Here is a 21367-nt window from a genome sequence, read left to right as displayed (position 1 = left end):
TCTGGGTAATCTGATACAGTCTCAGGAGCAAGGGACATGGATTTGGGACAGGTACAAACTGTGAATATTGGCCGAATGTCTCTAAACCTAAAGTCTAGTGTGGGACAATGTAAATGCTACTTGCTCAGAACTCTTAGATCTCCTACTCACCTAGATCACTCCTTGGACCCAATGTTTGGAAATAGTAATATTACTGAGTTCCACTGGCATATCCTGGGACATGGGTCATGCTGGGAGTGCCAGGAGTCCAGGCAAAGCCTCTCCCCACCATGAGCAGCTGTCAGTCTGCCAGCCTGCAGGCTGAGAAACAAACATCACATCTTCTCCCCCTCTCCCATTAGCAAGTCGGAGGAAGTAATCTGCATGTCCCTTGAGAGGTTGACCCTAGGCAGTGTAGTAAGGAGGGGATTTCCTTCTATCATCTCTTTGAATCCCAATAGTTTATCCATGCTTTGGTTTGTTCTATATAATACGTTTTGTTTTTTTTTTTTTAAGCTGGTTGTGTTTAACTGAGTTTCCACATACATGAAAGTATGCACAGGTATTGTGAAGCAAACCAGAGATTCTAGCACAGCCATTGGTGACTTCCTTTTTGTCTGATTTTAAAGACCTAAAACTCCTTTATCAGACTGTTTGGATTAATTTTATACTAGGTTGCTCAGTATGAATTCTCTGTATGACAAGACATGGACAACTATTTGGAAGAAAACAAAAGACAACATGATAGGTAGGGAAGAACTCAGATTATCTAGTTTTGAAATTTATATCTCTTACATTGAGTTCTTATGTCCAATTTTGCTCTGTTTTGTTGTGTTTAATTTTATCTCCTTTGACACAAAATAACAATGCTGATTTGCTGGGTGTGGGCGAACACATCATTAATCCCAGCACTCGCAAAGCTGAGGCAGGAATATCATTGCAGTTTCAAGGACATGTGGGATTAAATACTAACTTGAATTAAAAACCAAAAGAATGAAAGGACAGAGGGAATGAGGGATGGAAGGAAGCAAGGAAGGAAAGAAGGAAGCAAGGAAGGAAGGAAGGAAGGAAGGAAGGAAGGAAGGAAGGAAGGAAGGAAGACAGGAAGAAGGGCTACCACTTCAGGGATAGATATCACTGGCTCTCTTCCAAAGCTTCTCTTTTTTCTGTTTTACATACTCAGAGTGTGCTCCAGTTTTCCACCAGACTCAGAAGTGTTACATACCCTCATGTACTTGTGGACCTTATTGGGAGGATCACAACAGTCCTCATCCCTAACAGATATTTTTTTTGGCTTTTTCATTTTTATTGTTACCAGGGTAGAACTCAGGACTACTGCTTGCCAGGAAGTTGCTTATGCTACTGAGAGAAACCCCCAGCCCATCCCTAACAGATTTTAATACTCTATTTTTATTTGATTGTCTGCAAACTTGTCTATTACACATGGGCAGGTAGAATTCTTTTAATCACTGCTAACTGGAGAAATAATTGCCTCAATGATTGGTAGATTAAATTCCTCTTCTGTACCAGGAAAGCTTTCTGCCATGATGTCTACAAAGTGCTTTTAATGTCATTTGTTGTCTCTCCTTGTCACTAAGTGCCAGCCTGTACTCAGTATCTGAAGTCCTTTCCTCAAACTGGCCTAAAGTGCTCTGAAGTTTTAAAATGGATTTTTTTTCTCTTGCATATCTGCTTGAATCTATTTAATGGGTTCATTTATTTCTTTTTTTTTTTTATTTAAGAGGAAAAAGTGAAAAACACAAAACAAACCAAAGCGGCGTAAGGGTACACGCAATACAGAACTACAAAACAAAGCAAAACAAAACAAAAAACCATAACATTAAGAAATTACCTGCTAGTAGATTACACACTATTTTCTTGAAAATAGTTCCTCAAATCACAGTATCAAAGAACACAAGGTGGACATTCAAACAGGGAGACTGCAAACAGCTGTGTTCAATGTTCCAAAAACATTGATAAAGTCAACTATTTAACACCCCCAAACACACTTGCTGTTATATCCGTTAGAGCTCCGTTTCTTTTTTTTTTCCCTCTCTTTTTTACAACAAAATTTACACATCTTGGATTTTATTACTCCTTAGTGCTTATTACTTTCTTTGGGGGGGGGAAGAATACAGTCAAATATGGCAAAACAAAGCTGTCAGTCAATACCAAGGATAGACGTAGCACATGGTGTAGAACAGAGTACAAGTTTATCAACAATGGTTATCAACGTTGTCCCTTGTTTCCTTAAAAAGAATTGTCTATCTTATTAGATATTATAAAGTTGGACAAAACAGTAGAGAACAAGACCAATAAAACTTAGGCGTTGTAAACATTACAGGACTTCCAAAGAAGACAATAGTCAAACCAGAATGGGTATCTTAGTGAATCTTATTGTCTTCAAAGTAGTTGCCTATGTCTTCAAACTTGATACTATCATATAGAATGGAACAGAGTCTAATCAGTCAAAACAAGATCGTGGGAGTACTACAGGACTTCAAAACAAGTTAATAGGAAATCAAAAAGAGTTACTATTTATATATCCTAATTTTTTTGAATTTTTTCTTTAATTAAGACAAACATAAGAAATGACTAAATAATTTTTTTTGAAACAATAAGGGGGAGATTGAGATAAAACAGGACGTAACAATATAACAATAGAGGTCACAGCATGACTGTTTCAATAACCTAGTACTTAACCACCTTATAACCTGACTTAATAGTAGTTACCATAGTGTCTTTTTCCTTGAAATATTTGGGTAAAACTTCATATACTCTAGCTTCAAATATTTTCATATCAAGAAGCCCAGAATAAAGCCTTTCTAATTAATGAGTGAAAACTTTATAAGGCTTCAAGGCCACCTAATGGGGAATCATGATTACCACATATTTTTATATATTTGAATCATTACTTACATTAGGGAACCTATTCGGTATTCACACATGCGAGATTGATTTATTTCACTTATGAGTATGGTCTCAAGCTGTGCCCATTTATTGATAAATATCTCAATGTGATCCTTCTTTATAGCTGAATAATACTCCATTGTATAGAAATACCACAACTTTTTTATCCATTCCTCAGTTGATGGGCACTTGGGTTGTTTCCAACATCTGGCGATTACAAATTGTGCTGCTATAAACATAGGTGCACATATATCACTGTGGTATGATGCTTTCAGTTCTTCTGGGAATATGCCTAGAAGTGGAATAGCTGGAATAAATGGGATTTCCGGTCCCAACGTTTTGAGAAATCTCCAGACAGATCTCCACAAAGGCTGTACCAGTCTACACTCCCACCAGCAGTGCAGGAGAGTTCCTTTTTCCCCACAGCCTCTCCAGCATTTGTTGTCGGTTTTCTTGATCCTGGCCATTCTTTCAGGAGTGAGATGGTATCTCAGTGTGGTTTTAATTTGTATTTCTCTAATGACCAATGATGATGAGCATTTTTTCATGTATTTATTTGCCATTTGTATTTCTTCATCTGAGAATTGCATATTCATCTCAGATGCCCATTTTAGGATTGGATCTTTGAATTTCGGAGGTCTGAGTTTCTTTAATTCTTTATATGTTTTAGACAAGAGGCCCTTGTCTGAGAGAGAGTTCACTAAAATCTTTTCCCAGTTTGTGGGTTTTCTTTTCACTATGCTGGAGATTTCTTTTGACATGCAGAAACTTTTTAATAAGAAGTGGTCCCAGTTATTGATTCTCGGAAGTATTTCCCGTGCGGTTTTAGTCCTGTTCATGAATTCTTTACCTACTCCTATGTCTCCAAGGTTTCTACCTATTTTGTCTTCCAATAGATTTAGTGTTTCTGTTTTAATATTCAGATCTTTGACCCATTTACATTTTAATTTAGTACATGGTGATAGACATGGGTCTAGCTTTAGTTTTCGGCAAATGGAGAGCCAGTTTTTCCAGCATCATTTATTAAAGAGACTGTCGTTCTTCCAGTGAACCTGCTTGGCTCCTTTATCAAAAATAAGGTGGTTGAGTGTGTTCGTAGTTGTGGTTGTATCTTCTAATCTATTCCACTGATCTTCAGCTCTGTTTTGATTCCAATACCATGTTGATTTTACTACTGTTGCTTTGTAGTATAACTTCAAGTCAGGGATTGTGATGCCTCCTGCTTTGTCTTTGCTGCTTAGAATTGCCTTTGCGATTCTAGGTCTCTTCTGGTTCCAGATGAAATTTAGGAGTGATTTCTCTAGATCTATAAGGTATGTTGATGGTATTTCTATTGGGATTGCATTGAATCTGTATAACAGTTTTGGGAGAATGGCCATTTTCACAATGTTTGTTCTTCCTATCCATGAGCAAGGGATGTCTTTCCATTTTCTGAGATCATCTTCAATTTCCTTTTTCAGTGTATTATAATTTTCACTGTATAAGTCTTTCACTTCTTTCGTAAGAGTAATTCCTAAATATTTCATTTTTTTTCTTGCTAATGTGAATAGTCCAGTTTCTCTTATTTCCCTCTCTGTAATTTTGTTGTTCGTGTATAGGAATGCTATTGATTTCTGAGTATTGATTTTGTATCCAGCCACATTACTGAATTTATTTATTGTATCTAAGAGTATTTCAATGGAGTTTAGGGGGTCTTCTATGTAGAGTATCATGTCATCTGCAAACAATGATAATTTAACTTCTTCTTTTCCTATCTTTACCCCTTTTATTTCTCTTTCTTGCCTAATTGCTCTGGCTAGTACTTCCAGTACTATATTAAATAGGAGTGGTGATAAAGGACATCCTTGGCTTGTACCCGATTTTAAAGTAAAGGCTTTCAATTTTTGGCCATTTAGTATGATGCTGGCTGTTGGTTTGTCATAAATGGCCTTTATTATATTGAGGTAAAGACCATTTATTCCAATTTTCTGTAAAGTTCTTATCATGAATAAGTGTTGGACCTTATCGAAGGCTTTTTCTGCATCTATAGAGATGATCATGTGATTCTTATTTTTGGCTTTATTGATATGGTGGATTACATTTATTGATTTGCGTATGTTGAACCATCCTTGCATTCCTGGGATGAATCCCACCTGGTCATGGTGTATAATCTTCTTGATGATTTGCTGGATCCTATTTGCCAATATTTTATTGAGGATTTTTGCATCTGTGTTCATTAGGGAGATTGGTCTATAGTTCTCTTTTATAGTTGGGTCTTTCTCAGGTTTTGGTACTAGAGTAATATTTGCTTCCAGGAATGACTTAGGAAGGATTGCTTCCCTTTCAATTTCATTGAATAGTTTGAGGAGTGTTGGCATTAGGTCTTCTTTATATTTCTTGTAGAATTCTGCAGTGAATCCATCTGGGCCTGGGCTCTTCTTGGTGGGCAAGGACCCAATTACATTCTCAATTTCATTAGCAGAGATTGGGTTATTCAACAGTTTTATATCCTCTTGATCTAGCTTTGGTACTTCATATGCTTCTAAGAATCTGTCTATTTCTTCTGTGTTATCAAACTTTTGAGAGTAGAGGTTTTCGAAATAGGTGTTGATGATCCTCTGTATTTCTATTGGGTCTGTAGTGATTTCTCCTTTTTCATTTCTTATTGCATGAATTTGAGCTTTTTCTTTCCTTTTTTTAATAAGGTTGGCTAGGGGCTTATCGATTTTATTTATTCTTTCAAAGAACCAACTCTTTGATTCGTTGATTCTTTGGATTGTTTTCTTAGTCTCTATTGCATTGATTTCTGCTCTGATTCTTATAATTTCCTCTCTTCTTTTGGCTTTGGGCTTGACTTGCTCTTCTTTTTCTAGCTGTTTGAGGTGTAGCATCAAGTTATTTACTTGTATTCGTTCTGTTTTCCTGATGTGGGAACTCAGTGCAATAAATTTTCCTCTCAGAACGGCTTTCATTGCATCCCACAGATTCCAGTAAGTTGTATCTGCATTTTCATTTTCTTTTAGGTATTGTTTAATTTCTTCTTTAATTTCTTCTGTGACCCACTGATTACTCAAGAGTGTGTTATTCAGTTTCCCTGTGTTTGCGGGATTTTTGCAGTATCCTTTGTCATTAATTTCTAATTTCAGAGCGCTATGATCTGATAATATGCAAGGGATGATTTCAACTCTTTTGCATTTGCTTAAATATGTTCTGTGAGCTAATATATGGTCTATTTTAGAAAATGATCCATGTACTGCTGAGAAGAATGTGTATTCTGATGTTGTTGGGTGGAACATTCTGTATATGTCTATCAAACCCATTTGTTCACAGGTGTGATTCAGTTCTGTTATTTCTTTGCTCATTTTCTGTCTGGTTGATCTGTCCCTTGGTGTCAGTGGTGTATTAAGGTCTCCTGTTACAATTGTGTTACTGATAATTTGAGTTTTCATTTCTGTTAATAATTGTTTTATATAACTGGGTGCTCTGGAGTTTGGTGCGTATATATTTAAGATAGTTATCTCTTCCTCTTGGAATTTTCCCCTTACGAGTATGTAGTGACCTTCTTTGTCCTTTATGGTCATTGTTGGTTTAAAGTTCACGTTGTCTGCAAACAGAATGGCTACTCCTGCCTTTTTTTGGATTCCTGCTGCATGAAGAATTGTTTTCCATCCTTTGACTTTCAGTCTGTGAGTATCTTTCTGGGTTAGATGGGTTTCCTGTAAACAGCATATGGTTGGATTTTGTTTCTTGATCCATTCTGCTAGTCTGTTTCTTTTGATTGGTGCATTGAGACCATTTACATTAATGGTTATTACTGTTAAATGCTGGTTAATTGTAGGAATGTTATCTCTCTGCTGTTGCATCTTTATCTTTGTGTTCTGTTTAATTATTTGCTTTGCTTAGTGGTTTTTTCCTTTGTGTATCTAAACTGTCTTTCAATATTTTTTGCAGGGTTGGTTTGGTGTTCATGAAGTTCTTCAGCTGTTCTTTGTCATGGAAGTATCGTATTGCACCATCTATTTTGAATGATAGTTTTGCAGGATATACCAGTCTTGGTTGGAAATCATTTTGCTTTAGGATCTGGAATACTTCACTCCATGCTCTTCTTGACTTTATCGTTTGTGCTGAGAAGTCTGCTGTGATTCTGATAGGTTTTCCTTTATAAGTGATTTGTCTTTTCTCTCTGACAGCTTTTAATAATCTATTCTTGTGTTGGATTTCTGGGGTGGTGACTATTATATGTCTGGGTGTAGTTTTATTTTGGTTATGACTGTTTGGAGTTCTATATGCTTCACTGATCCTGATGTCAGTTTCTGATCTCATGCTTGGGAAATTTTCAGCTATTACTTCTCTAAATATCCTCCTGACATCCTTCATGTTGTCTCCCTCTCTTTCATTAATCCCTATCATTCTTATGTTATTCTTTCTATCGTCTTGCAGTTGTTGAATTGTTGTTTCCTGGTTCCTTGTTATTTTTAAAAGATCTTTCCTTTCCTGTTCACTAGCTGCAATCCTGTCTTCAAGGTCTGAAATTCTATCTTCACTTTCATTAAGGCGGTTTTTACAACTTTCAGTGGAGTTTTTTATTTCCTGTATATCTCTGTGCATCTGCATTATGTATTCTGTTTGTTTCTTATATTGCTCGTCTAGGGATTCTATCTTTTTGTTTAGTTCCTCCAATTTTTTATCTGTGTTTTCTTTAGATATATTTAGAATCTCTTTCATTTCTTTTATCATTTCTTCTTTTATCTGGGAGATTATTTCGAGTTTGAATTTCTTTAAAGCTTCCTGGAGTTGCTTGTCAATTTCAGTGGCTATTGTGTCCGATATATGAGGTGGATGGGATATATTTTCTTCTATATACATCGCTCCTAGGGTTTCTTGAGATGGGCTGGAGGTTTGAGGTTGTAATTTGGTCTTTCGTTTTGTCATTTTCCTATATTTCTGTGTTTCAAGTGTTACTTGAAAGCTTCCTCAGGACCTGTTGAAAATCCCCTTCTATGTTTGGAGCTACTGGGACTCTGGCGCCGCGCTACTCCAAGCCATTAGGCCTACAGAACCAGTGGCCCTCCTCTGCCTGCTCAGAACTCCACAGTTCCAGACAAGCTGGGCCTCAGGGACACTGTGCGCCCACCTGCCCCTTGGAAGCTCCACAGTTCTTCAATCGCAGCCGGGTTAGGGTACTCACCACAGGCCGCAGTGCTTCAGGAACCTGTGGACCCTCCCTGGTTGCAGAGATATCCACAGTCCTCCAGACACGCAGAGAGGCCAGTGAGGGCACCCCAGATCTGCCCAGCTCCTCCTCTGCAGACCTGTGGCCAGGCGCGGCAGCTAAACAGGCTGGGCTAGGCTGGTTGTGTGGGCCAGCCCACCTATTGGGAGCTCAGCAGGTCTCCAAATGAAGCCTGGAATGGGGAGGCTAATGTGGAAGCCTCAAACCCACCTCTCGCCTTCGCTGCACCTGGAAGCCTGAGGGAACTCCAGCAGTCTGGGCGCAGAAATCCAGAGTCCTCCAGACACGCAGAGAGGCCAGTGAGGGCACCCCAGATCTCGGGTTCATTTATTTCTTAGGTTGTGCTTCAACAGTTCTTGTAAACTCGCCTGTTTTTTGGCTGTGTCTGAACTAACATCACTAAGAATGTTGTGTATTTTGGTAATCTCTGTAGTTAGTTGTGGTTACTTGAGAGATTACTTCTGATTTAATATATTGCACAGCCTCATTCAATTGCCTTGTTGCCACATTGAAGTAACCTAGCATTGGGTTTTCAAATTTTCCAACCTCATTTCCCCCCAGGTTTGCTTTGGTGGCCTGGGTGCCAGAGGATTAGTCTGATTTGTGTGTTCTCATGTCTTTTCTCTTTCAATTGAATTCCTGGAGTGATACTTGCTAGTTTCCTAACAGTATGAACTGAATTCCTGAACATAAAACAGAATACAAACAATCATAAACAATATATGAATTCATGATATGTCCAATCTGTCCTCAAGGGTTAAGATTCAAAATATATTTTGGAGCAAGAAGAGTACCATGAACAATGGCCAAAGGGAAAGAGATTACAAACAAAGGAGAGGGTAGATGGATCCCATCTACTGGGGGAAACTAATGCAGAAGACTAAATGAGATTTGAAAGAGAAAAATTGAAATCCAAACAAAAGCATAACCACAAGGAAGTAAGGAATCACAGTCACCCTCAGAAATTAAGAACAAAATAAAGGAGAAATCAAAAGCAGAAGAATAAAACAAGAAAATACCAAACCAAAAAGAAAAATGAATAAAAAAAATCATTCTCTTCCAGGATTCTCTCTGGATTCATTATTAGATACCCTATGGATAGAGTGTTCTGAGTTCTGCCATTCTTTCCCTTCAAACCAGGCATGGCATTTTGATGGAGTAGTAGACAGCATTAGCCAGCCTGCCTCAAGACGAGACTCATTGGAATAAACTCATTCCAATCAATTTCCATGTGTCTGCACCCAACTAGGGTCTTCTAAAGGAAGCCAGCAGCTGTTCTGGTTAAGGTTCATCTGACTTCACTTCAACATGGCTCCCGCCAAACATTCCCTCGCGCTGAATGACAAAATCCTTCTCCATTCTGTGCCAGACAGTAAAGACCTCGATGTCTGCTGCTTACCTACACTGCTGAGTCTCTCAGCATTGTCCACTGGCCTCACTAGCTGCCACTGTTACCATGAACAAGAGTCCCCAGGTCCAAACATCTCCCCTCACTAGTGTTGATGATTTCCTGAGTATGCAATAACTAGCATAACCAAAATAGGTTCAATGCCCATATCAGTACAATACCCAACAATCATCATTGCTGTGCTCTCTTAGTTAATTTTAGGTTCTGAGTTTTATACAAGATATGTGCACTAGTTGTAATTCAGTTGTGTAGATTTTGATATTTCTACATTAAGAAGATACTTTCTTGTACAAAATGACAAGAAAAATAGAAATCATGGGTAATTTGCAATTAATTTTCTTCTCTATAGCTTCTTTTATAGATATCAGCATAACACTCACTATCAGAGATAAACACACACACACACACACACACACACACAGCACACACAAAGAGTATTAAAGCTAACGAAATGGAAGCTCTTGAAGTGCCTTTTAAATAGGGTAAAATTTTTCCAAAATTAACCCTTCTTAGAATATTGTATAAGTTTCTTCCTTGGATACACTGTGGAATTCCATTTGCATGGAAAATGTCATCAGCCTTGTAGGAACATTTTGTACATTTTTTCACTAATTCTCTTTGTGTAGCAATGCCTTTTAAACCAGGCTGATGAAAGGTGGGAAAATGCTGCTTTTGTTTCTAATCCAGCCCTAGAGCTGTGTTAGAACTGAATGGGCAAAAATTTTTCCACATTCTTGTGTACACATACAAGAGTATTGCCTGGCATATACCTTGTGATACTTAGTAAGTTGCTGTTTATTGAGATTGCAATATGACAGCATCAAGAGTAGGATGAATTACAAGTGCAAAATGGAAAGTAAAGAGGAATAGAATCTTTAAAGATTCAGGGTTACAGTACCTAAGAATTTAGACCCAGATGTCTTCCACAGAGGTGTGATAAGGCTAATCCATGTGCCTGCTTTCAAGGTCAGGTACATTTGGCTCCTGTTGCTTCCCATTTTGGTTAGAAAACTCTAAATCTGTTCCATGTTTTCCTAGGGTTGTTGATTTTCTGAGTGAGAGATCACTACATGCTAACTATACATATAAATAATCAGTCATATTGTGATTAGAGTTGAATGAAGGAAACGAAATGGTTCATGCAATTTTACTATTTGTCACTAGTCTCCTACCACTTTCATCATCCGGGACTCCTGGATAGATACTTTATTTATTAGTGTGTTGTTTGCACATAAGAGTTGGAAGTGTCACAAGATGCCGTCACTAGTAGCTGGAGAATGTGTGACACACAACTTTGGATGATACAGGTAAATTGGTGCCTCCGGGGACTTTGGCAGGCCTTTCAGTGCTTGCCAAATGCAGTTGGTGATTTCCTTGCTTCAGAATGCCTGTACAGTTATGGCAAATTCTTGTTCATCTTCTGTCATATATTTTTCTTAGAATTAAGCAGTCAAACAAGTGGTTTCTTCAAAAAAGTCTTCTGCTAGTAATGTTGGATTAGCAATAACCCCCATCGAATCCCAACATCACAGAGGGATGATTGTTTTCTGGAAACGGGAGCACATCAGCCTTCAAGAGTTCACCACTGTGACACCAACTGGGGGAATGAACACGCATTCTCAGTCCTAACTCCTAATGCTTAACAGCTGGCATGTCATTCTCACAAGAGTGTTAATATAGCGCCATATCTCACTGGTTGCCCTTCAGCCACTTAAGCTGCAGTTCTTGCCTGGTTCCTCTGTAGAATTGCAAGGAAAACATTCTTTTGGTCAATTTGTACATTCAATATAACTTCTGTTTCTATGAAGCACTTGACAATAAGTCACTGTAACACATATTTGTACTCAGAGAAGCAGAGAAGACCTGTGCTTGCCCTGAAAAATCCTCTGCCCTAATCCACTTTGCTCCATTCATTTCACTATGAGGAAATTACACTTTGTAAGTTATTTTCAATGTTTTTTGTTGTTCATTTGATGCAGTGATAGAAACTCATACTTTTTAATTTCCACATTTCATGTAAAAGATAATAATTATTTATATATTTGGAAAGAAAAAAAATTAACATTTGAATGTTCTCCCTTGTAGGATGAACAGCGATTCCCAAGCAACTGGGATGACTCCTACATAATCAGTAAGTCAGGTATGGACAGCTGAGGAATCTGTGTTCTGAAAGTTTTCACATAAAAAATTAATAAAAAATTTCCTTTTTTCCTCCTTTAAAGCTTTTCCTGTTTTATTCTCTTGAATGAGGAGGAGAGAATGGACGTGAAATAAAACTTGAGGGTGATAATACCAAAACACATATTCCCACAACATCTAAGAACCATCGTTCTTTTCAAGAAATATGCACACAGAGTGAATTATTTTGTCTCATTTTCAACAATCTCAGCCTGCTTGAGGTGAGAAAGGGACACTTCTAGGAGCAAGGACACAAGAATAGGACATATGTATGCCAAATATCTGCAAAAGTCAGGCAGTAAACTGAGCCAAAGAAGCACTTACCTGGCAATAACCAGGTTGTGAGTTGTGAGTTCAAGCCATGATAAAGACTGAGAGAGATAGAGATCGAAAGACAGACAGACAGACAGACAGATAGACAGATATACAGATATATATATATATATATATATATATATATATATATATATATAGAGAGAGAGAGAGAGAGAGAGAGAGAGAGAACTCTTAGTGATTTTACTGCATAATTGTTATACAGGTTGTTATCCAATATTGACATTCATGAAGATTTACACAACCAGCACATAAAGGGTTACCAGCTGTAATCCCTGATTAAACAAATGTTTTGAAATCTGTGCCTGTTCAAGACAAAGGGATCCATTTCTTTAGATATTTTTAAAAGCTCTGAGCCATTACAGATTCTAGGTGATTCCAGAGTAACACCACTAATGATTTTTCAAAAGCCCAAACTTTGAGATGAAACCCACTACCTTTTCATTTTTAATTTTACTTCTATTCTTCATAATACCATAGAAATATGTATTCTATTCTTATGGATATTAAATGTTCACAGTGAGAAAGTTCTTTTTGAGATTTATAGTGTGAATTTGCCAACAGCCATTTCTCAGTGCAGTTGTAAGTAATAAATTTTGCTTCCTCAACATGAATTCCTCTGAAATACATAAAACACTTCTACTTTTAATTCTCTTTTATGCCATTTTCATAAATCTGAGCATTTTCCTCTCTTTTTTTCTCCAGGACCATGATTGCACTGCTCTCTCAGAGGCCTAGATTTTGCGGGAATGTGCTGTAGTGCTTGTGCTGCCTGTCTGTGTCACTGGGACAGGACAACATGAGCAAAGACTTGCATTGTGTGATTGTCCTTGGCTTCAGCAGCCTGAGTTCTGGGTCATTTATTTCTCCCATCTACTATGTTAATTAGTGACACTGTACATCCACTGTGTTCATCCTGTGGATGGGCCTGAAATCATCAGCACACTCTGAAATTTTTCTTAGCTTCTGAATCTAACATACAGAAAAAGGATGAGGAGCCAAACAACCGTATAATGTAAGACACAGGTTTATCAATAGAGAAAAGTGAGGGACAGTAAAAAGCCCTTGTTACAAGTGGGGTGCCTAGGGCTGCATGATGGTGCAGAAAGGCAGGAAGGAGTCTTGCATTTACAGAGTGAAGTTCATGATCCCTGCCTCTAAGGGTAGCCCCACCCCAGGTCTGTCTGCAACATTGACAGGAGTTTTGGTTTCAGTTTGGCATCCACATTGTAAAAACCCACTTTGCACAATATTATAAAACACAGATTTGAAAATGCATGATACACGACTTCTAAATTCTCAAGATCCCATTTCATTTTCTGACCTTAAGACGGTGGTCCCTTCTCTCCCCTAGAGAGGCACAATTTAATATTTCCACATAGAAGAGTGAAATTTCCACGGATTGCCTTAGCATATTATGGTTCAGTGGCAGCAAATGTGGCCAGGGTTTTGGGAACATAAATGGAGATGTGGGGTCTTAGGACAGTCTGAGACACTTGCATGGGGGTACCATGAATGCACACTGCATGGAAACCAGAGAGTGATAGGCTTCGGCCACCAAGTGAGGGTGGGACACCACCATGGCCTTCCACTCAGAGGTCTCCAGGATGTCAGAAACATGAAAATTGATGAAATCCAGTGTCCGGGTTTTCAACTGAGGTGCACTGTGGAGGTCAGCCAAGATGAGGATTTCCACGGCATTCTCCACAGAGAGGTTGCTGCAGGGGTGGTTCTCACACATGAGCTTCAGGCGCTCCAGACCAAACCTGGTTGCAGCCTCCAGCAGTTCAGTTGCCATGATCCCTAGGTTTGGTGCCTTACCAGTGTACATAAAGTATATCATTTCCTTAAAAACTTCAGGATCCATGTCACTGATTTCAACACGATTCTTTTTGCTCCTTTGCTTTTCAAGTTCAAACAACGCCATGAAAACTGGAGAGCGAGCTGCTAAGATGGCTTTGTGAGCCTGGAATTCCTGGCCAGCCACACACAAGCAACAATCTGTGAGCTGGGATCGCTCCCACAGTCCTCCTAGATCCTCTGCCAAGCAGCCCTCAGGAACCTTATCCAGCTTCATAATATTCTGGCTGGAATTATTGGTGGGATCTTGTGCTACTTTCACTTCACAGAAGAAGGAAAGCTTGGCATTGGAGAGAAGCCCATTGTTTGGATCCAAAAGAAACTCTCTAAGGATGAAATGTTTGAATCCCCAGTCCTTTCCTCGCACAAATGTATAAGCTTGTGGACTTGAGAGCTCTTTGGTTTTCTCTCCTTTGGCATTCAGAATGGAAAAGGTGAATTTTGCACGAGCTACCCTCCTTGGACAGCAGATCATTCCCAGGTATAGGGACACATAATCTTTGCTTTGTTCATCAAGACCATTTGGGTAGAGTCGTAAGCACCATTTCACTTGATCATTTCCTTCAGCTGAAAAGATTGAACTTTGAATGCAGTCATCTATTTCCTTTAGGCAAAATCTAATGTTATCAATGATCCACAAAAAGGACACGTTCACTACTTTGATGTCTGTGGTGTACCTGCTGTCCACTGCTGGCCCCTGTGACATTTCTGCTGGGCCTGCGGTACTGGAAACGCTTAACATCAGCAGAGTGAAAGTGCAGCAAGCTTGTCAAGTCACAGGAATCAAATTTCTTCTTCACCAGATGGCACAAATTTCACTGCAGTCAGCAGTTCCAAGCCAGGCAGGGCAGTATGGCAATCACAAGTAGAGAGCCTAATGTATAGATTAAAAGAAATACGTATTTAGAAATAAGCTGACTGAGATTTCCTAGTATATAAGTCAACTCTGAAATGTTTCTTGATCACTCAAAGAAATAGCTCACCAAAAGGCACAGACCTGAAAATACGAAGCCTTGTTGAGTCCCGTCTGAGTTCCTTTCAGGAGGCTAATTCATCTGGGCTGGAAGCAAGGATATGAATTCCAAGTTTCAAGCAGGGAACAACCTCATCATGGAAACAGAAAAGATTCTTCCTGCTTGGTGTCCCTTTTATAACTCTTAGGACAGGATCCACCCTATGGTGGTTCTTCCCACCCTATTCTAATCCAATTGCCCTAGGTGTGTCTCACTCAAAATGTGAGAGCCAGTCAATTTTCATCCTACCTGTCTTTTCTATATGTTTATGAAAACAGTCTGTTTTACTAGCCCAGAATTTCTTTTGTCTCATTCATATTGGGGAGTTCTCTGGTCTATCGTCTTCCTGCCATTTCCAGAAGATGAGAGGCTAGGGTGGAGGATAGTAACTCCAGCATGCCACTGTTCTCAGTAGGCCCTCTGTGTTTATTGCTTTCCGGTGGTAAGGAACAAAGCAGGACAGATCAGTCTATAAGGCACCTTTTCCCTTGGGATCACATGTGGGTGAAAGCCAGTTGCAGGGAAGTAATGTGAAGGGAGCAGATTCAAGGCTCCATGAGAAATAGGTGTGCTGGGAGTGAAGAGGTGGTTCTTCTGGGTAATCTGATACAGTGTCGGGAGCAAGGGACATGGATTTGGGACAGGCACAAACAGTGAATATTGGCAGAATGTCTCTAATCCTAAAGTCTAGTGTGGGACAACTGTAAATGCTACTTCCTCAGAGCTTTTAGATCTACTGCTAACCTAGTTCACTCCTTGGACCCAATGTTTGGAAATAGTAATATTACTGAGTTCCACTGGCATTTCCTGGGACATGGGTCATGCTGGGAATGCCAGGAGTCCAGGCAAACCCTCTCCCCACCATGAGCAGCTGTGAGTCTGCCAGCCTGCAGGCTGAGAAACAAACATCACATCTTCTCCCCCTCTCCCATTAGCAAGTCGGAGGAAGTAATCTGGATGTCCCTTGAGAGGTTGACCCTAGGCAGTGTAGTAAGGAGGGGATTTCCTTCTATCATCTCTTTGAAGCCCAATACTTTTATCCATGCTTTGGTTTGTTCTATATAATACGTTTTTTTTTTTTTTAAGCTGGTTGTGTTTAACTGAGTTTCCACATACATGAAAGTATGCACAGGTATTGTGAAGCAAACCAGAGATTCTAGCACAGCCATTGGTGACTTCCTTTTTGTCTGATTTTAAAGACCTAAAACTCCTTTATCAGACTGTTTGGATTAATTTTATACTAGGTTGCTCAGTATGAATTCTCTGTATGACAAGACATGGACAACTATTTGGAAGAAAACAAAAGACAACATGATAGGTAGGGAAGAACTCAGATCATCTAGTTTTGAAATTTATATCTCTTACATTGAGTTCTTATGTCCAATTTTGCTCTGTTTTGTTGTGTTTAATTTTATCTCCTTTGACACAAAATAACAATGCTGATTTGCTGGGTGTGGGCGAACACATCATTAATCCCAGCACTCGCAAAGCTGAGGCAGGAATATCATTGCAGTTTCAATGACACGTGGGATTAAATACTAACTTGAATTAAAAACCAAAAGAATGAAAGGACAGAGGGAATGAGGGATGGAAGGAAGCAAGGAAGGAAAGAAGGAAGCAAGGAAGGAAGGAAGGAAGGAAGGAAGGAAGGATGGAAGGAAGGAAGGTAGACAGGAAGAAGGGCTACCACTTCAGGGATAGATATCACTGGCTTTCTTCCAAAGCTTCTCTTTTTTCTGTTTTACATACTCAGAGTGTGCTCCAGTTTTCCACCAGACTCAGAAATGTTACATACCCTCATGTACTTGTGGACCTTATTGGGAGGATCACAACAGTCCTCATCCCTAACAGATATTTTTTTGGCTTTTTCATTTTTATTGTTACCAGGGTAGAACTCAGGACTACTGCTTGCCAGGAAGTTGCTTATGCTACTGAGAGAAACCCCCAGCCCATCCCTAACAGATTTTAATACTCTATTTTTATTTGATTGTCTGCAAACTTGTCTATTACACATGGGCAGGTAGAATTCTTTTAATCACTGCTAACTGGAGAAATAATTGCCTCAATGATTGGTAGATTAAATTCCTCTTCTGTACCAGGAAAGCTTTCTGCCATGATGTCTACAAAGTGCTTTTAATGTCATTTGTTGTCTCTCCTTGTCACTAAGTGCCAGCCTGTACTCAGTATCTGAAGTCCTTTCCTCAAACTGGCCTAAAGTGCTCTGAAGTTTTAAAATGGATTTTTTTCTCTTGCATATCTGCTTGAATCTATTTAATGGGTTCATTTATTTCTTAGGTTGTGCTTCAACAGTTCTTGTAAACTCGCCTGTTTTTTGGCTGTGTCTGAACTAACATCACTAAGAATGTTGTGTATTTTGGTAATCTCTGTAGTTAGTTGTGGTTACTTGAGAGATTACTTCTGATTTAATATATTCCACAGCCTCATTCAATTGCCTTGTTGCCACATTGAATTAACCTAGCATTGGGTTTTCAAATTTTCCAACCTCATTTCCCCCCAGGTTTGCTTTGGTGGACTGGGTGCCAGAGGATTAGTCTGATTTGTGTGTTCTCATGTCTTTTCTCTTTCAATTGAATTCCTGGAGTGATACTTGCTAGTTTCCTAACAGTATGAACTGAATTCCTGAACATAAAACAGAATGCAAACAATCATAAACAATATATGAATTCATGATTTGTCCAATCTGTCCTCAAGGATTAAGATTCAAAATATATTTTGGAGCAAGAAGAGTACCATGAACAATGGCCAAAGGGAAAGAGATTACAAACAAAGGAGATGGTAGATGGATCCCATCTACTGGGGGAAACTAATGCAGAAGACTAAATGAGATTTGAAAGAGAAAAATTGAAATCCAAACAAAAGCATAACCACAAGGAAGTAAGGAATCACAGTCACCCTCAGAAATTAAGAACAAAATAAAGGAGAAATCAAAAGCAGAAGAATAAAACAAGAAAATACCAAACCAAAAAGAAAAATGAATAAAAAAAATCATTCTCTTCCAGGATTCTCTCTGGATTCATTATTAGATACCCTATGGATAGAGTGTTCTGAGTTCTGCCATTCTTTCCCTTCAAACCAGGCATGGCATTTTGATGGAGTAGTAGACAGCATTAGCCAGCCTGCCTCCAGACGAGACTCATTGGAATAAACTCATTCCAATCAATTTCCATGTGTCTGCACCCAACTAGGGTCTTCTAAAAGAAGCCAGCAGCTGTTCTGGTTAAGGTTCATCTGACTTCACTTCAACATGGCTCCTGCCAAACATTCCCTCGCGCTGAATGACAAAATCCCTCTCCATTCTGTGCCAGACAGTAAAGACCTCGATGTCTGCTGCTTACCTACACTGCTGAGTCTCTCAGCATTGTCCACTGGCCTCACTAGCTGCCACTGTTACCATGAACAAGAGTCCCCAGGTCCAAACATCTCCCCTCACTAGTGTTGATGATTTCCTGAGTCTGCAATAACTAGCATAACCAAAATAGTTTCAATGCCCATATCAGTACAATACCCAACAATCATCATTGCTGTGCTCTCTTAGTTAATTTTAGGTTCTGAGTTTTATACAAGATATGTGCACTAGTTGTAATTCAGTTGTGTAGATTTTGATAATTCTACATTAAGAAGATACTTTCTTGTACAAAATGACAAGAAAAATAGAAATCATGGGTAATTTGCAATTAATTTTCTTCTCTATAGTTTCTTTTATAGATATCAGCATAACACTCACTATCAGAGATAAACACACACACACAGACACACACACACACACAGCACACACAAAGTGTATTAAAGCTAACGAAATGGAAGCTCTTGAAGTGCCTTTTAAATAGGGTAAAATTTTTCCAAAATTAACCCTTCTTAGAATATTGTATAAGTTTCTTCCTTGGATACACTGTGGAATTCCATTTGCATGGAAAATGTCATCAGCCTTGTAGGAACATTTTGTACATTTTTTCACTAATTCTCTTTGTGTAGCAATGCCTTTTAAACCAGGCTGATGAAAGGTGGGAAAATGCTGCTTTTGTTTCTAATCCAGCCCTAGAGCTGTGTTAGAACTGAATGGGCAAAAATTTTTCCACATTCTTGTGTACACATACAAGAGTATTGCCTGGCATATACCTTGTGATACGTAGTAAGTTGCTGTTTATTGAGATTGCAAGATGACAGCATCAAGAGTAGGATGAATTACAAGTGCAAAATGGAAAGTAAAGAGGAATAGAATCTTTAAAGATTCAGGGTTACAGTACCTAAGAATTTAGACCCAGATGTCTTCCACAGAGGTGTGATAAGACTAATCCATGTGCCTGCTTTCAAGGTCAGGTTCATTTGGCTCCTGTTGCTTCCCATTTTGGTTAGAAAACTCTAAATCTGTTCCATGTTTTCCTAGGGTTGTTGATTTGCTGACTGAGAGATCACTACATGCTAACTATACACATAAATAATCAGTCATATTGTGATTAGACTTGAATGAAGGAAACGAAATGGTTCATGCAAGTTTACTATTTGTCACTAGTCTCCTACCACTTTCATCATCCGGGACTCCTGGATAGATACTTTATTTATTAGTGTGTTGTTTGCACATAAGAGTTGGAAGTGTCACAAGATGCCTTCACTAGTAGCTCGAGAATGTGTGACACACAATTTGGATGATACAGGTAAATTGGTGCCTCCGGGGACTTTGGCAGGCCTTTCAGTGCTTGCCAAATGCAGTTGGTGATTTCCTTGCTTCAGAATGCCTGTAAAGTTATGGAAAATTCTTGTTCATCTTCTGTCATATGTTTTTCTTAGAATTAAGCAGTCAAACAAGTGGTTTCTTCAAAAAAGTCTTCTGAGAGTAATGTTGGATTAGCATTAACCCCCATCGAATCCCAACATCGCAGAGGGATGATTGTTTTCTGGAAACGGGAGCACATCAGCCTTCAAGAGTTCACAACTGTGACACCAACTGAGGGAATGAACAGGCATTCTCAGTCCTAACTCCTAATGCTTAACAGCTGGCATGTCATTCTCACAGGAGTGTTAATATAGCGCCATATCTCACTGGTTGCCCTTCAGCCACTTAAGCTGCAATTCTTGGCTGGTTCCTCTGTAGAATTGCAAGGAAAACATTCTTTTGGTCAATTTGTACATTCAATATAACTTCTGTTTCTATGAAGCACTTGACAATAAGTCACTGTAACACAAATTTGTACTCAGAGAAGCTGAGAAGACCTGTGCTTGCCCTGAAAAATCTTCTGCCCTAATCCACTTTGCTCCATTCATTTCACTATGAGGAAATTACACTTTGTAAGTTATTTTCAATGTTTTTTGTTGGTCATTTGATGGAGTGATAGAAACTCATACTTTTTAATTTTCACATTTCATGTAAAAGATAATAATTATTTACATATTTGGAAAGAAAAAAAAATTAACATTTGAATGTTCTCCCTTGTAGGATGAACAGCCATTCCCAAGCAACTGGGATGACTCCTACCTAATCAGCAAGTCAGGTATGGACAGCTGAGGAATCTGTGTTCTGAAAGTTTTCACACAAAAAATTAATAAAAAATTTCGTTTTTTCTTCCTTTAAAGCTTTTCCTGTTTTATTCTCTTTAATGAGGAGGAGAGAATGGATGTGAAATAAAACTTGAGGGTGATAATACCAAAACACATATTCTCACAACATCTAAGAACCATAGTTCTTTTCAAGAAATATGCACACAGAGTGAATTATTTTGTCTCATTTTCAACAATCTCAGCGGGCTTGAGGTGAGAAAGGGACACTTCTAGGAGCAAGGACACAAGAATAGGACATATGTATGCCAAATATCTGCAAAAGTCAGGCAGTAAACTGAGCCAAAGAAGAACTTGCCTGGCAATAACCAGGTTGTGAGTTGTGAGTTCAAGCCATGATAAAGACTGAGAGAGATAGAGATAGATAGACAGACAGACAGACAGACAGACAGACAGATAGACAGATATATATATATATATAGATAGATAGATAGAGAGAGAGAGAGAGAGAGAGAGAGAGAGAGAAAGAGAAAGAGACAAAACTCTTAGTGATTTTACTGCATAATTGTTATACCTGTTGTTATCCCATATTGACATTCATGAAGATTTACACAACCAGCACATAAAGGGTTACCAGCTGTAAGCCCTGATTAAACAAATGTTTTGAAACCTGTACCTGTTCAAGACAAGGGGATCCATTTCTTTATATATTTTTAGAAGCTCTGAGCCATTACATATTCTAGGTGATTCCAGAGTAACACCACTAATGATTTTTACAAAAGCCCAAACTTTGAGATGAAACCCACTACGTTTTCATTTTTAATTTTAATTCTATTCTTCATAATACCATAGAAACATGTATTCTATTCTTATGAATATTAAATGTTCACAGTGAGAAAGCTCTTTTTGAGATTTATAGTGTGAATTTGCCAACAGCCATTTCTCAGTGCAGTTGTAAGTAAT

This window comes from Cavia porcellus, unplaced genomic scaffold (assembly GCF_034190915.1).
Source record: "Cavia porcellus strain 051 isolate PalLab524CR breed Dunkin Hartley unplaced genomic scaffold, mCavPor4.1 scaffold_23, whole genome shotgun sequence".
Classification (NCBI taxonomy): domain Eukaryota; kingdom Metazoa; phylum Chordata; class Mammalia; order Rodentia; family Caviidae; genus Cavia; species Cavia porcellus.
The sequence above is the reverse complement of the archived record's forward strand: the minus strand, read 5'-3'. Positions refer to the sequence as shown.